This window comes from Rhinopithecus bieti, unplaced genomic scaffold (assembly GCF_001698545.2).
Source record: "Rhinopithecus bieti isolate Rb0 unplaced genomic scaffold, ASM169854v2 scaffold_15676, whole genome shotgun sequence".
In the NCBI taxonomy this organism is placed as follows: Eukaryota; Metazoa; Chordata; class Mammalia; order Primates; family Cercopithecidae; genus Rhinopithecus; species Rhinopithecus bieti.
This window is the reverse complement of record NW_016809194.1, coordinates 948,840-954,297: the sequence shown is the minus strand read 5'-3', so window position 1 is coordinate 954,297 and position 5,458 is coordinate 948,840. Positions and strand designations below refer to the sequence as shown.

Here is a 5,458-nt window from a genome sequence, read left to right as displayed (position 1 = left end):
TCCGCCCGTCTCGGCCTCCCAAAGTGCTGGGATTACACGCTTGAGCCACCGCGCCCGGCCAAGACTGGAGTTTTCAATCTAAGAAATTACTTTAAATTTTTTTTTTTTTTTTTTTTGGAGACAGAGTCTCGCTGTCTCGTCCAGGCTGGAGGGCAATGACACAACCTCGGCTTACAGCAACCTCTGCCTCCTGGGTTCAAGGGATTCTCCTGCCTCAGCCTCCCGAGTAGCAGGGACTATAGGCACGTGCCACCATGCCCAGCTCATTTTTGTGTTTTGTTTTTGCTTTTGTTTTTGTTTTTTTTTGAGGGCGAGTCTCACTCTTGTCACCCAGGCTGGCGTGCAGTGGTGCGATCTCGGCTCACTGCAAACTCTTCCTCCCAGGTTCCCACCATTCTCCTGTCTCAGCCTCCCAAGTAGCTGGGACTACAGGCGCCTGCCACCTCGCCCGGCTAATTTTTTGTATTTTTAATAGAGACGGGGTTTCACCATGTTAGCCAGGATGGTCTTGATCTCCTGACCTCGTGATATGCCCACCTCAGCCTCACACAGTTCTGGGATTACAGACGTGAGCCACCGCGCCCGGCCTAAAAAATGTTCTTAAGGCCAGTCATGTTGACTCACTCTTGAAATTCCAGCACTTTGGGAGGCTAAGGCAGGTGGATTGCTTGAGCCCAGGAATTTGAGACCAGTATAGGCAACATGGCGAAACTTCGGATCTACAAAAAATTCAAAAATTAGCCAGGCGTAGTGGCACAGACCTGTAGTCCCAGCTACTCAGGAAGCTGAGGTGGGAGGATCACCTGAGCCAGGGTAGTCAAGGCTGCAGTGAGCAATGATCAGGCCACTACACTCCAGCCTGGGCCACAGTAGTAAGACCCTGTCTCCATCAATCAATCTTAAAATTTTTAAGGCTATCTGGAATATATAATATGTGCACAATAAATACTTAAAGAATAATCAGATTCCCAAAAAATAATGTTCCCCATTACTCTACATATGTACATACAAACCTTCGGGGTTTTAATTTTCTTAGGAGGCAGTAAGTTTTCAGGACAAGGACCAGCATTGGCCGCATAGGTCAGAGAAAGAAGAACTTCTTTAGGAATGAACTCATTCAGAAGGGAAGTAGGAAGGGATTTTGAACGATCCACCATGTTTTTTTTCTCCTTTAGCTCAGGAAGTCCTAAGTAAGTAGTGGAAAAGAAAAGTTCTTACTATATATATATTTTTTAAGCTAGATGGAGCTTCTCAGACTGCCTCATCAATCCCATCTATTTGTTTCTAACAGGGAGAAACATTGCTTCTATTTGACAAGGATAGTAACAAATAATATTTAAAACAGTGAACATCATCTAGTCAAGGAAAATAACACTCATCTTGCCTACCCTACTCACATTACATCAAACACAGTTTCAAAAACTCAGGTACTAAGATGAACCTGCATGATTCTCAATTCAAAGTTGAAAACTAAACTCATTTCACTTGCTCAGATAACTGGGAGAGCCTTAAGAAGATAGGAATGAATGTCTATCTTCCCTTTCATATTAAAATCACAAATCTCTCCCTGCAAGCTGTTAAATTATTTAGTAATTTTTTTCTTACATGAATTCAAAGGTGAGAATAATTACATTAAATCCAGGCATTTATAGAGTGGAAAGGGTCTGGGTTGGGCTTCAAAGTAAAAATGGAACTGGGATTGTTGCAAATGAGAGTGGAACAATCTGAGCTGACAAATCTGTGGAATGGGAACTATAAAAAGAATGTTACCCTGCTTGACTAGGGCAGGGGAGTAATACAGGCAGGTAGTTGGGCTTATATATAGGAAAAGCCCTCCTATGAAGTCAGGTAGAGTTGAGTTTTTATTATTCTTAATCTATGCCCCTAACATGGTATGGTTTACATTTATTTCTATAAGGAGGTATCATGCTTTGATTACTGTCAAAAGTTGTTAGGGTTTACATTACCAAATCTCCCAAGAGCTTGAGATCAAAAGAAACAGAAAAAAAAAAAAAAAAGTTGGGTGGGGCTTGGGGCTTTAGGACAAGGGGCAGGTGAGATGGGAAAAGCTTTAACAGAACAGAGGGTAAGGATAACACTAGCTGACTCTAGTACAGATCCGCATATGAATGAAAATCTTAAGGAATTACTCTAATTTACAAAAATTACTAAAAGCTAATACAAATTGGCACGTTGTATTAAATTGTGTTTCTCTTATCTCTGCTATTGCTTTTTATTGTTTTATTTATTTATTTGAGACTCAGTCTAACTCTGTTGTCCAGGCTGGAGTGCAGTGGCAAGATCTTGGCTCACTGCAACCTCTGCCTCCAGGGTTCAAACAATTCTCCTGCATCAACCTCCCAAGTAGCTGGGATTACAGGCGCGTACCACCACACCTGGCTAATTTTTGTATTTTTAGTAGAGACAGGGTTTCACCATGTTGATCAGGCTGGTCTCGAACTCCTGATCTCGTAATTTGAGACGGAGTCTCCTTCTGTCTCCAGGCTGGAGTGCAGTGGTGCAATCTCGGCTCACTGCAACCTCCGCCTCCCGGGTTCAAGTGATTCTCTCCTGCCTCAGCCTCCCGAGTAGCCCTACAGGCGCGCACCACCAAGCCCAGCTAATTTTTATATTTTTAGTAAACAAGAGTTTCACCATGTTGGCCAGCATGGTCTCAAACTCTTGACCTCGTAATCCGCCAGCCTCGGACTCCCAAATGGGATTACAGGTGTGAGCCACCGCGCCCGGCCTATTTATTTATTTTGAGATGGAGTCTTGCTCTGTCTCCCGGACTGGAATGCAATGGCACCATCATGGCTCACTGCAACCTCACCTCCTGGTTTCAAGCGATTCTCCTGCCTCAGCCTCCGGAGTAAGCTGGGACTACAGGTGAGAGCCACCATGCTCGGCTAATTATGGTATTTCTAGTAATGACGGGGTTTCATCATATTGTCCAGGCTGGTCTCAAACTCCCGACCTCAAGTGATCCGCCCACCTCGGCCTCCCAAAGTGCTGGGATGACAGGTGTGAGCTACCGCGCCTAACCTCACTATTACTTTTTCAAAGTTCCTTAAAGCCAAAGACCAGGAACCTATTGATATTTAAAATAGGGTGAATTGAAAACCATATATAAATCAACATTTGAAAAAAGTTATAAACAGTATTTAGATGGAGTAGTGAAACAGGACTCTGACTCAAAATACTGTAAAAGGAATGACTTCTTGCTTTATTTAAGCAAGCGTGTTAGAAAAATGTAGCCAATCAAGGTATTCTGAGTATCCGATTTAAAAAACCAGTGAATGGAAGGTGATTTCAGTCTTACGGCCATGGCTGTTTATGACTTCAGAATCATCGAAGTTTACCTCTCGTCCTTTCCTTGGCTACAGACACTAACTTTTTGCTCTCAGACGTTGATGCAGAGTTTAGCGGGGTGGAGGGCGTTTTCGGGAGAGACATAATAAACAATGCCTCCTATCTCTTTAGTAATTTGAAATAGGCCTCCGGAAAGCTAATTTAGACACAAATCAGCGCCGCACTGGGACTTGCAGGCTGCCACATAATCCTGCAGGGAGAGGAAAAAAGAAAAAAAGATGACACCCATTGAGTACTTAGGTTCAGATCGCAGTTTAGAATTCATCTAGCATGGTTTTCCTTCTTCGGGGCGACCTCTATGTTCTGGGGTTATCTGTCGCGACTGAGAGGCCTCAGTGAACCGTCAGGTCAGGGTCAGGGAGCAAGGCAGGACCCCGCAGACCGCCGGCACCCCTGGTGGGCGACACTCGCTGCAGGCGGCTCGGCTGGGGACCCCGACCTTCCACACAGGCAGCGTTCTCGCGCGCCAGTTCCACAAACTCGGGAGTTGGGCAGGCCTCGCACTGTTTCTTGGTTAAAAATGACTGCAAAGGGACACCCGCTATCCTACCCACACATTGCGTACCCGCCCAGCATCCGGTCACTACCTCCTTTGCTGGAACGCCTGTTTGTCGTCATAGAAACCCAGGACCCCGAGGTTTAGCGCCCTCGATAGGGGCTGCCTTCAGCGGTGCCGGCGGAGGAGGCAGACAGCTAAAACAATCCCTACAGCCTCTCGGAGTTTCTTGTGTTCTAAATCACAGCATAGGTTCAGTAGCAAAGGAGAAGAAAAACGTTTAATCCGGCCGTTTGTCACGGAATCCGAAACTGTCTCACCCCGGGGCTTCCTGCTGAGGGCCAGGCCAGTAAGCAGGCGCCTGCGGGGGTTAGCCCGAGGGGTCGACACCTGTAGCCCGTGATGCACGCGGGTTAAGTAAGGGTCTTCTAAGAGTTGTTTCCATCTTTCTAGGTCTCTTTTATGTTGCTTTGCATATTTTTCTCGTTCTTTTTCCTTCCTTCTTTCCTGCCTTCCTTCCTTTTCCCTTTTTCCTAAGACGGAGTTTCGCTCTTGTCGCCCAGGCTGGAGTTCAATGGCGCCACTCACTGCAACCTCGACCTCCTGGGTTCAAGCAGTTCTCCTGCCTCAGCCTCCCAAGCAGCTGGGACTACAGGCACACGCCACCATGCGCGGCTAATTTTGTATTTTGTTTTTTTGTTTTCGTTTTTGTTTTGTTTTGTTTTGAGACGGAGTCTCGCTCTGTCGCCCAGGCTGGAGTGCAGTGGTGCGATCTCGGCTCACTGCAACCTCCGCCTCCCAGGTTCAAGCGATTCTCCTGCCTCAGCCTCCGGAGGGACTACAGGTGCGCGCCGCCATGCCCGGCTAATTTTTGTATTTTTAGTAGAGACGAGGTTTCACCATGTTGACCAGGCTGGTCTCAAACTCCTAACCTTGTGATGCGCCCGCCTAGGCTTCCCAAAGTGCTGGGATTATAGGCGTGAGCCCCCGCACCCGGACGCTTTGCATATTTTTCTAAAAGCCAGACTCAGGGGGTATGTTGGATAATAAGAAACTCTGGGTCCCTTATTGGGTAAGCCGTTGGGTGCTTTACATTTCGGTCATGTCTTCCTTGGACCCTTAAACGCCTCCCTTCAGAGCACAAGGAAGGTCTCCTGGGTCCAGATTTTTCACCGCCTTGGGGCCGGGAAGGAGGATTGAGGTTAGGTGGAACCAGCTCAGGTATAATTGTCGGGGCTTCTGGCGTAAAAACCTGCCCTCAGGAAAGAATACCATCAGCGGCCTGGCGCGGTGGCGCGTGTAATCCCAGCACTTTGGTAGGCCGAGGCGGGTGGATCACGAGGTCAGGAGTTCGAGATCAGACTGACCAACATGGTGAAACCCCGTCTCTACTAAAAATACAAAAATTAGCCAAGAGTCATGGCACGCGCCTGTAATCCCAGCTACTCAGGAGGCTGAGGCAGGAAAATCGCTTGAACCCAGGAGGCAGGGGTTGCAGTGAGCCGAGCTGGCGCCACTGCACTCCAGCCTGGGCAACAGAACGAGACTCCGTCTCAAAAAAAAAAAAAAAAAAAAAAAAAAACCACACGG

At 47.1% G+C, this 5,458-nt stretch overlaps 2 long non-coding RNA genes across 2 annotated transcripts in view; one reads left to right on the top strand and one right to left on the bottom strand.

The window, feature by feature from the left end:
* Positions 1-1,013: 1,013 nt before the first annotated feature.
* LOC108539890 (uncharacterized) lies at positions 1,014-4,219 on the bottom strand. Its single transcript, XR_001888514.1, has 3 exons — positions 3,938-4,219; positions 3,363-3,562; positions 1,014-1,186 (listed from the first exon to the last, which is right to left on the bottom strand). It is a non-coding gene; the product is annotated as an uncharacterized LOC108539890 (long non-coding RNA).
* Positions 4,220-4,236: 17 nt separating this feature from the next.
* LOC108539891 (uncharacterized) overlaps positions 4,237-5,458 on the top strand; it is a 16,072-nt gene continuing 14,850 nt past the window's right edge. Inside the window, exon 1 of the long non-coding RNA XR_001888515.1 lies at positions 4,237-4,285. This is a non-coding gene — a long non-coding RNA (uncharacterized LOC108539891). The remainder of the gene's footprint in view (positions 4,286-5,458) is intronic.